Source organism: Ooceraea biroi, chromosome 14 (genome assembly GCF_003672135.1).
Source record: "Ooceraea biroi isolate clonal line C1 chromosome 14, Obir_v5.4, whole genome shotgun sequence".
Classification (NCBI taxonomy): Eukaryota; Metazoa; Arthropoda; class Insecta; order Hymenoptera; family Formicidae; genus Ooceraea; species Ooceraea biroi.
The window spans coordinates 56,240-68,599 of NC_039519.1; positions in this window are offsets into that span (position 1 = coordinate 56,240).

Consider the following 12,360-nt stretch of genomic DNA (forward strand, 5'->3'; position numbering starts at 1 on the left):
TTATTTGTATCGAGTATAAGATTATATCTTCGAGCACTCTAATTAAATATAGATCAATTATAGAGTATAAAATTGCATGCAAGTATGCTTCGTAATAAATCTGGCACGGTTGTGCTGTTCAGTAACTTCCTGAAAATATTAACGTCTTCTGTCAATGGAAAACCAAAGATGAAAAATAGAACGGGAAGAAGCAAGTGCACTTCAATTTTCATTACTCAAATGTCCACTTTTGTGCATGTAGTATAATACAACATCATGGACAGCAATCGCGCGTTCATTCGACATTGATATGACGTATGAATATTAAAATATAAAGTATCGCCTCTAAATTCTCATCGGCACGGAAACTGCCATTTCTGAATAATGTACGGTCCTATTAAAATCTAATTGCATTACAGTTCGCTGTACGGTGCGTTATTTTGGTACAAACTGAGATTATCAAACCGGCTAATCGTATTTTACTCACGTGTCTCGATTATATCTCGTTATACATTTAGACATTAACTCTTTGAGTTTAACTTGGAATTGAAATTTGGAAAACGCTATCGTTCTTGCGCGTTTTGAAAATAATATTCAATAGGAACTTAATATCAACATAATAATATAAATTTTTACGTCTATCACTGCATGTATCGTGCGAGAAAATTGTATGAACTTTGTGGATTTTTAAAGCAGCCCACTACCAGGTACGAGATTGGCTTCCTAATTTTTCTATGAAAAGAGAAATGTCAGTATAATATATGTGTGTATATATATATATATATGAAAATATATTATAAATCTCATGCGAGAGCCGTTATCTTCTGCGGGCAGCAGAAAATATGCGGCCATTCGCGTAAACCTTTCGTATACCTTTCGGAATTGTTCGTGAAATATTACTACATCGAGCGAGCATGTGGAATTTACACAAGCAAATTACACTTCGGGTATATGAAAGCGTAATTATAAATCGGCCACTGAAAGCAGGAAATTTATGGGAAGGGTTACGATGGCCAAGAGCTGAGAAAACGCCGAATGGCGAAACGGCTGCGCGGTTACAAAGCGGCCGGGAATATCATAATTGTAAATTAACAAGTCATACAGCCAACGTTAAAAGACAAGCGTGGCGCGATACGACGGATCATAATTAAAATGTGCTAGCCTATTGCGAGAGCGCGAGGGTGCATCGAAAATTATTATCTTTTGTATAGGGGGGAGCTACCAACGACTAACACATTAAAGAACCATTTCTCACAGTTTTAATATTTCGATTCAGGAATTCAATATTCGCAATGCGATCTTCGATATATACACGTACACGTATATACCCTCACACCCACAATTAAAGTTTAAAAGTCCCCATACGTGGCGCAAGCTACTACTACACCCACAGAAAAGATTTCTGGACTTAATGCTATTACTCTTTAATCTATTATAAAATAAGATCGCTATAGCGACAATCATATTTATTATTCAAAAGAAGCATATTTTAATCTTGAATAGAAAATTCGAAAATCTAGATTCAAATAATCTTGGTGCTATCTCATTAATTTTCTCAGAAGGATTTAGATACAAATTTGTAGCAAGTTCAAAATATTCTTGATTTCAGAATATTGTGAGATCTAAAAGACATCTTATTCTATTCTTCTAAGAGAATTTGTAGAATCTGCACAAAACGGCCAATATTTATGTGTTGCAATCGAAAATCGGGAAAGTGTTTCTGTTATTTACAATGAATAAGTGCAAAAGATATGGAAATGTCTTATCTCGAATCTTATTTCTCAAGTAAGTATATTGTATATACTTACTTACATTTCCATATCTTTTAATATTTTTTGTAGAGTATTGCACTTATTCATTGTGAATAACAGAAACACTTTCCCGATTTTCGATGCAACACATAAATATTGGCCGTTTTATCGAATAAAGGACGCAGAAGCGCCGAGTCGACGAGCGACTGTGAGAAAATGATGCGTCGACATGGACAAAGCCTACTATAAAGTGGCGCTAATATCAAATTATTCTACATACAAGAATATATAAGCATAAATTTGTACATGTTACTCTTGTCTCGAGACAGTAAGACAATCTTATTTAATTCGAGAGAGAAGAATAGAAATTACTGATTTAAATTAAAAATTGTTTATTTTCATATTTTTTATACTTGTAATACGATTAAATTAGTCAAGAATATTTTTCGTCTTGTTATCAGAAATCCTTTCTGAGGGTGTAGATAATGCATTCTCTTACATCGCGCGTATTCGCACTCTCGCGCATCCTGATTTATACCGCGAGTCTGGGACGCCGAAAAAGTATCGAGGCACGAGAATCGTAACGATTCTCGAGACTATACATCGTCGTCTAAATCCACGAAGGATTTCGTCTGACGGCCGGCTGCTGCTGTCACTTCTCCCGTTCGCGCGGCGCGTTCTCGCAGGCTATTTGTTTCGGCGCATCGTGTATTGACTCTGCCGAGCAGCGATGGTAGGCGTCGCGGCGATAATATATCGACAGCCCCGGGTGATATATGCTCCAGCGGAGTGAGCGGCGCTGGGCCGTACAGAAGAAAGACTCGTCTCATAAAGTATAGGGCGATTTGTCACGGCAGTTTGTGATGCGACCGGGAGAGAATAATCCTCTGGATATCATCTAGCGCGCGACTACCCCACCTCGGGCCACGGCGATTTTCTCCCCTGCGAGCTTCTCGTCCCCTTCGTTCTGAGAGCGGATTACGTCCGACCTCCCTCCCCCACGTTCTTCGTTAGGGATGCGCGCGAGCGAGCGAGCGCTCCCGCATCGCGATAATCGTACCTGATGCCATTTTCGAAATCGCACGATGCACTTCAGGAGCGGTTCGGTCAATACGGTCGTTTTGCGCTTCGGTAACTACCGGTTTGATCATGTGAAGCCGGTGACGTGCCACATATTGAAGCAAAGATTTACGTTTCAAGAGACATGGGTATCTTTCCCGTATATTATGTAATGTAAAGAGCAACAATTTTCTAGCAAAGAGAGAGTTTTCTTCAGCAAGTTTCTCTCTTTTATCACAAGATGAATAAAAATAATATACAAACTTTTCTAGATTTATGAAAGGATGATGAGGTCGCACATACACAGTAAAAAATAAAATGTTAATTTTAACACTTTTTGCATGTCCCAGAAAGTCCACTCTAAATTTTAAGTTAAAGTAACTCATTCGTCATATGTTACTTCTTGACAAACTAGAAATGTTAAGTAATTAACACAATACTTTACATTTATGTTTGTTATTGTAACTTTAAGTGTGATGTAAAAATAACATACAAAGTAATTGAAAACTACATGGAAGAGAAGTTACAATAACTCATCAGAAAAGTTGATAGAACATTTTCGTTCATACAATATGAACATTTACTTTTTATGTTATATTAACACATTATAGTAATTATTTCAACTTAAATTATTTTTGATAGAAACATTTAATGTTAGTAAATTTGATTATTTTATATGTCAAAGTTCATGATTATTTGAAGATTTACTTTAACTTCTTTTAGAATGTTAAACTGACTTTGTGACATGTTGATTGTTTAAAATTATTGTGTTAAAAGCATTTGAAATAATATTCCATTTCTAAGAGACATACACAAAATGTTAAGTTATGAAGTTAACATTAATGTAACATATAAAATTGTTATAAAAATAATAACATATCAGTTGTATGTTAATTTTACATTGAAGTAGTAATCAAAACATGGCAACACAAGAAAATTTTAACATATGGACGCACAATTTTTAACGGTGTATCTTCTGCAATGAACGGTTCGGTTGTGCATTAACGGCGAATTGTAAATAAAGACAAATGACAAGAATCACAAGAGGATCTCTGTGCGCGCGTAGCAGCCGCGTAAAAATAAAATCATCTTTGATCCGCACGCGGGCTCGCGGTGAGGACGCTCGTATATTAGAAAAGCCGTTCCTCCGCCACTTCTTACACTCCTTACGAGAGACGATACGCAACCAAGCTGGAGTATCGAGTAACCTCCATTTGAAGGACTTGAAGTCCTCGCTGATGATATAGTAGCGATGACTTGTTACAATCGCCGCAGGAGTACTCCTGGCATCGCGTGACGTTCTCTCTCCGTTAAAACGCTCGAGCAAGAGCGTGTACACATGCACAGGCATACGTACGTGCACATGCAGTGACGTTTAAACGTTTCAAGTCTTAACCGCGCTTTTCCCTTTGTCGGGGACCGCCGTGAGTATATGTGTCGGCGTCCAGGGTCGCGGAGCGGGGTTCGGGGTTGGACACAGCAGGAAAAGTCTTTAAAAGGGCTCTAGGAGAGCGTAGGTAGGACTGACTGGGAGATAGGTGAATGAGTACGTGAGTACATATTTGTTTAGTTGGAAGCACTCGCTTCCTCCATCTCCCGTTGATCCTTCACCCCTCTCTCTGTGTCTCACTCCCTCGCCCTCCGTGCTCTTCCCTCTTTCTTTTTCACCCTCTCTCCTTTTGCCTGTATTTTTTTCCTTTTTCATGCAATTCCCCGCAATTCATGCAATTTTGTACTCCCATCTTTATCTTTCGTCTCCCTCTGGCGTGCTCGTCCGCGCTACAATTCCCGCGATCCTCGTCGACGAGTTCGATGAATGAATAAATGAATGGCAGCGCGAATGGAAGCAAGGAAATCATTTCCTTCCGCGCATCCCTTCGTCCTGCTTCGCGACACACTGTGCCGGAGAATTTAATTGATCCGCCGTGATAACACCTTTAAGGGGGGAGCCTGCTTTAGAACGTTGAAAATAAGGTATATTTTACGAATTTTTTTGGAGAAACTATACAGCGGATCATTATAAAACTTTGATGCATTTATTAGTACATGTTTAAAGATCAAAAAAATTATTTTTTTATTTGAATATATCGCCTGTAGAGGTCGTCCTGGAGGCATCTTAGTGCAGCCGGCATTGTAAATTGGTGAGCATTCTCCTGCCTCCAAATTTCATCCAAACTGAAAAATTGAAATATTTTCTCGTTATTTATGAATTCCCATCGTCGATGAACCTTTAATATTCATAAAAGCATTAAGTTAAACAATTATTTTTGCATGAAAAAGTTCAAAAACTTTGCCTAAAAATCGTACTTTTGTGTTCGAAGCTCCACCATTTTGGCACTTTTCAACTTTTTTCTCCTCTCTTTGGTTCATCGACGATGGGAATTCATAAATAACGAGAACATATTTCAATTTTTCAGTTTGGACGAAATTTGGAGGCAGGAGAATGCTCACCAATTTGCAATGCCGGCGACGCGGCTGCACTAAGATTTCTCCAGGACGACCTCTACAGGCGATATATTCAAATAAAAAAATTATTTTTTTATTTAAATATATCGCCTGTAGAGGTCGTCCTGGAGGCACCTTAATGCAGCCGGCATTGTAAATTGGTGAGCATTCTCCTGCCTCCAAATTTCATCCAAACTGAAAAATTGAAATATTTTCTCGTTATTTATGAATTCCCATCGTCGATGAACCTTTAATATTCATAAAAACATTAAGTTAAACAATTATTTTTGCATGAAAAAGTTCAAAAACTTTGCCTAAAAATCGTACTTTTGTGTTCTAAGCTCCACCATTTTGACACTTTTCAACTTTTTTCTTCTCTCTTTGGTTCATCGACGATGGGAATTCATAAATAACGAGAACATATTTCAATTTTTCAGTTTGGACGAAATTTGGAGGCAGGAGAATGCTCACCAATTTGCAATGCCGGCGACGCGGCTGCACTAAGATTTCTCCAGGACGAACTCTACAAGCGATGTATTCAAATCAAAAAATAATTTTTTTTTATCTTCAAACATGTACTAATAAATGCATAAAACTTTGATGCATTTATTAGTACATGTTTAAAGATAACAAAAATTATTTTTTTATTTGAATATATCGCCTGTAGAGGTCGTCCTGGAGGCATTGTAAATTGGTGAGCATTCTCCTGCCTCCAAATTTCATCCAAACTGAAAAATTGAAATATTTTCTCGTTATTTATGAATTCCCATCGTCGATGAACCTTTAATATTCATAAAAGCATTAAGTTAAACAATTATTTTTGCATGAAAAAGTTCAAAAACTTTGCCTAAAAATCGTACTTTTGTGTTCGAAGCTCCACCATTTTGGCACTTTTCAACTTTTTTCTCCTCTCTTTGGTTCATCGACGATGGGAATTCATAAATAACGAGAACATATTTCAATTTTTCAGTTTGGACGAAATTTGGAGGCAGGAGAATGCTCACCAATTTATAATGCCTCCAGGACGACCTCTACAGGCGATATATTCAAATCAAAAAATAATTTTTTTATCTTTAAACATGTACTAATAAATGCATCAAAGTTTTATAATGATCCGCTGTATAGTTTCTCCAAAAACAATTCGTAAAATATACTTATTTTCAGCGTTCTAAAGCAGGCTCCCCCCTTAATGCACGAGATTCACACCGAGGAATGAGACTTCGTCGAACAGCGTAGAGTAATTTGGACGGATGGCAGTGAATGGACAACCGGGAGAAAACGCTCGGGATGCTTTGTGTACAAAGAAAGATGGAAAACGCTTGCACAAAGAAATCCAGAATTGTACATTCGGCTGCAAGCACGCGAAAAGAATTATCACCGAAATAAACGTATTTGGAAACCGTAAACTCCCTTTCACACAGCCGTCGGCGCAATGCGTGTTGCGTGTCACCCTCACACGCATGCTGCGAACGTCAAAGAGTACAAGAGAAGTAGCTTACAATATTTTGCGGACTCCTGATGGATTCGAGTGACCGGAGAATTTTCGAGCAGAAACGTCGCACACGTGCGCGCGTGAGACGGGGTTGGGGGATGGTATATAAACGACAAACGGAGGTTCACGGGTTTTGCACTCATATGTGTGTGCCTTGAGCGTGGTGGAGTTTGGGGAGGATCAGAAGGTCGGAGAGATGTAGGAGGGTGCGTCGTATATCGATACTCGCACGGTCGAGTGTTTGCAGCGATATTTGGTCCATTTCCATTTGGTGCACGTGGCGCGTTTACGGTTCACACCTCTTACCGTCTCACCCCCAGCCGCCCCGCGCTCACCCGCGCCACCCCCGCGTAATGGACACGCAAGGTGTCGGCGACTATGCAAACGAAGCCTCTCGACCTTATGGGTGGAGGTTTATGGGTGGACTGGAGGGAAACGTAATTGTCCAATGAACGTTTTTCTTGCAAATTTTCGGCCGTTCTTTTCTCGTTAATGCCGATGCGATGTTTCGAGTCCTTATTATGGAATTGTCTTGTGCAAGTTGGCAATATTTCGGAGACATCTTTGAGAAATTGAGAAGATTTTGTAGTCGCGAAAGTGACGAAAATGAATATCTGAAAAATAAAATTTGTAATTTGAAGCATAACAAGGTTATCATCGATCTCATAAATCTTCTTTTTCACGTTTTTTTCTATTCCTTCGCCGTTAAAATAAAAAGAAAGGAGTCGAAGGAGGTAGTAAGATCTTGATAGCGGATCGAGTAGTCCGTATTGATTTGGTCGCGACGTGACCGCCGGCATACATAATATGTGTGTTGAGTGTCCGGTATGAAAAAAATTTAATATATCCAAATATATCACAGCAGCAGCAGGCGACGATCGGCCATTCAGAATTCCATAATTTGATATGCAGCGAAATCGGGTGAGAAAGCAGCGATGGGGTGGAAATGGTTTTTAGGGTGAGCACCAAGGTGAGGAAGTATGGAAGAAGAGGGCGAGGGGCAGTTACTGATGGGATGTCCCGAACAGATGTGGACATTATTCATTACGACTGACCAACGGGCTTCCTTTATGCCTCTTCGTCTTGGAGCAAAGAAAGGCGCTTCTTTCTCAGTATCCGTTGCAACTATCGATATATCGCGATATATCTTTAGATGTGTGTTGAACACTTTAACAACATCATGAAAAATACCCAACAAAACGTCATACGAGTCTTTTCTTTTAATGCAAACATAGGTAATCGTTTCGTGATATTTTTTGATATTTTTGAAATTTGTGCCTAATTTTTTACATTCAAATCTATTATCATATCATCTCTCTTTGAACGTATAATTTAATTAATTAAATATAATTAAACTTTAAGAACAATCTGATTTATTCTCAATATATTAAAAGACGTTCTTTCAGATTTTATAACAGATATTACGCATTGTTTTTTACATCTATAATCTTTCAGTAGATCCTAAGCTCATCCTGTTCCCAAAAAGATGCTCTGCTCTCCCAGCGTCCGTTAAAGGGTGACCATCGTTTGCCGCCCACCCCTCGACTTTATGGCTTAAACAAAACTTTCCTATATTACAAGTCCGTGAAATATGAATACGCCGGTGAAAGGGGGTGCTTCTCGAGTGTGTGAAGGAAGGGTGAAGGGCAACGTGCGCAGGGGCGGGAGGTGGCTTTGCATGGCCGACGAACAACGAATGGGTGAAAGGGAGGTGGGTGTCCAAGGGGGTGGATCCGGTCACTTGCCTGCCATTAAGGGAGCCGCGCACTGCCGCTGGCAAACCCAATTTGTTATCGACTTATTGGTCAAATTACTTACTATTACCGCAGATTTATTTCGCATATTAGTCCCCAGCTACGCCCACTCGTTACGTCTCCATTAATTACCGCCGCCGGCGCGTCCACGGAGTTTCAGGGTTTTGACCGACGCGAGAGTGTACGGGATAAGCCCCGTTTGAAAGATTCCTCGCGATTTCCGTTTAATCTTTACAAGTGACTGTTATATGTCGTTGCTTCCTGCGACGTACACGCTCAGAGATTCTCATTTTCATTGATGTAATTGAATGTATAAGTACCATTTTGGCTGTTTGTCTGTTTAATTATATTTTTAAGTCTTTTATATAAAACTGAAAATACTAATCTGTTTTTCCTAAATGTTCCTTTGAACTTTTATCGTGTACCGCGTAATGTTGCTGCTTGAAGATGACGCTTGTGATCTTTACATTTGTATATTCATCTACACTGTTTTAAATTTATACATGTACGGCAGAGAGTAATAAAATCCAGCTTGCTAGGTTTCTTTTTGCGGAATATGTCTATGTCGTTGGCTTAATCTACTCGAGAGGTCGGCGATTTCGAGATTTCAATTGGCGAGATTTTCATGCGACCCTTACGCTTGCAAATTCCCCGATAACTCGCGGAGCCGTTGACGATTGGGATTATGATTCCCACGGAAACTAAAGTACTTTGGAAGGAGCCGATGTAACGTCCTGGAAATTCCACCGAGAGGCGCTCTTTACACACGAGCTCGCCCTCTCACAGGCTGAACGTACAATCAACACACGAGTTTACCTTGAGTATTTTTCAAAGGACGACACCGCCGCGTCGACTCTCTCAATATCGACAAACCGCGCCGCCGCGCCGCTGGCGGGGGAGGCGAGCGGTTATTCTGTAAACAATACACACCGTGACATTAACCGCCCACCAAACAAACATCCGCCTACGCTTTCTTATCATACAAACGCCGCGCGGCACGGCCCATCCGTCTCTTCGAAGCTTCAGCGCAATCGTGGCGTCCTTCGTCAAGAATCATCACGATGACGACAAAACTGTCATTTTTAGAGAACGATCCTGACGCGCAAACATTTATTTGAATTTAGACTGCTGTTAGCTTGTTTTCCTAGAAAATACGAAGACGTGGACGGTATTTTGCAGTTTTATTGATTTATTTTTACGCAGTATTACAGTTTTTTCAATGAACTGTAAAGTTATCTATAAGTTAATTGCACGACTCCTTGGCCTCTGCTAAGACCGACAGTCCGTTACAGTCGAAGGATATACTCAAGCCGCCGGGAGCACGATAAAATGCGCCACGTGTTACCCGGCACTTGATATTCATGCAGGTTCGTCCGTAGCACGTCGAACCTCAACTAACGGGTACCCGGCAATCTAATAAAGATAAAAAATAACGTCGACTCCTGCTCTGTCGAGCGCTTCACGCGGTCCGAGCCACCGATCCCCCGTGTGTTATATTGAAAAATATATATCTCCACCCGTGCTGACCCATCTGTAGGCTGCATATAAACTGCCCCCTTATGGAATCTGTGAGCGACGTCTTCGGAGTATTAGAATCTTCATGGGTTCCGCTCTTCTCCCCTGTCACAGTCGCTTTAATCCTGAACATCTTCCTATGAAGACTAGATGGCGTTTTACTGAACGCTTTGCAATTATTATTATGCATACAAGTATTGAATATTTAATGTTCCAATTTAAATATAATTTTGTGTTTTATTTATTTCAAGAAAATTGCATTTTACTTTAATTTTATTTTTATTTTTGACATAAATTTATTTTTACAATCTATGATGGTGCATTTAGCGTGTGCTGCTTCAGGCAAAAGCTCAAAAGAATTATGTACTTCACAATGTCCATCGAGACAAAGCGTCGGGATAAGTTGCTAAGTAGTTCGAGTCACGTGTAAGATCGATTCGATAACGGCCTAAATATTTTTACTTGAGCACCCTGTTGGGACCGACGGTCGTTCGGGTACTTCCATTTATGTCTTCATCATTTTCTGTCCCATTTTGTTAGAAACAAAGTCCACTCTAACTCACCCCTGCTTCGGTGATAAAGTATCCGGTCGTAAAGTCAAATATCAATTGTAAACGAGTGAGACGTGTACACCTACTTTAAGTAGAAACTTTCGAATCTTTTGATTGAAAGTCGTTTCTCAATTTCTCTCGATGTTTTGTAGAATGTCCGCGCGTTACGCATGCTAGCACATTTTTAAAAGAATTAATGAAATATAACATAATTATTTTTTAATGATACTTTGTTGCGCAAAATGCATTCTATGATATGCGCACTTCATTTCTGTTTTGCGTAATAAAATTTTGCGAGAAATTAATTATTAGAAGCTGGAGTTGCCACGTGCGGATTAAATCACATTAAAGAGATAAAAATAGACAAGTATTGTCGTAGAAAGACTAAAAATCAAGATAACAAGAAATATTACTTACGTGGACAACGATGTTGACACATGCACTCACACTAAGAGACGTTAGTGGCCTTACACTTTATAAAATGATTTTGTTATTGTTTATTTAGTTTCGCTCACTTTCTTGTTCTTTCAGAGTTACATGTTAAGCGGCGAAAAATAACTAGGAGACTGCCTTAGATTTGAACTCGAACTCTCCGGGATCCCTGGTTCACACGCCTAGGTCTTAGGCTGTACGGCCAATACTCCTACTGTTGTGATCAACTTGTTTTCATTCCGATCCTCTATACGACCTGTCAGTCTCGACTATCTTTCCAGATCTTACAGCTCGGCCAGCCTGACATTACATTCGTCCCCGAATGTCTCCAAATCGTCGGTTCACTCCACTTGAGTCCCTCCCAACCTCCATTTTTGGTTCACTCTTCTGAGTCCTCCCAACATCCATTTTTGGTTCACTCTTCTGAGTCCCTCCCAACCTCCATGTTGGTTCACTCCTCTGAGTCCTTCCCAATCTCCATGTTGGTTCACTCCTCTGAGTCCTCTCAACCTCCATGTTGGTTCACTCCTCTGAGTCCGTCCGACCTCCATGTTCAGGCTTCACTACCGGCCAGCTGCTTCTCAACTCCCTCCTCTCCGAGGGGTAGCGGATGAATCTCAACTGTCTTCGAGGGGTAGCGGATTTTATCCCACTTCTGAATTGTAAGAGGCGAAAAATAACTAGGAGACTGCCTTAGATTTGAACTCGAACTCTCCGGGATCCCTGGTTCACACGCCTAGGTCTTAGGCTGTACGGCCAATACTCCTACTGTTGTGATCAACTTGTTTTCATTCCGATCTCTATACGACCTGTCAGTCTCGACTATCTTTCCAGATCTTACAGCTCGGCCAGCCTGACATTACATTCGTCCCCGAATGTCTCCAAATCGTCGGTTCACTCCACTTGAGTCCCTCCCAACCTCCATTTTTGGTTCACTCCTCTGAGTCCTTCCCAATCTCCATGTTGGTTCACTTCTGAGTCCGTCCCGACCTCCATGTTCAGGCTTCACTACGGCCAGCTGCTTCTCAACTCCCTCCTCTCCGAGGGGTAGCGATGAATCTCAACTGTCTTCGAGGGGTAGCGGATTTTATCCCACTTCTGAATTGTAAGAGGCGAAAAATAACTAGGAGACTGCCTTAGATTTGAACTCGAACTCTCCGGGATCCCTGGTTCACACGCCTAGGTCTTAGGCTGTACGGCCAATACTCCTACTGTTGTGATCAACTTGTTTTCATTCCGATCCTCTATACGACCTGTCAGTCTCGACTATCTTTCCAGATCTTACAGCTCGGCCAGCCTGACATTACATTCGTCCCCGAATGTCTCCAAATCGTCGGTTCACTCCACTTGAGTCCCTCCCAACCTCCATTTTTGGTTCACTC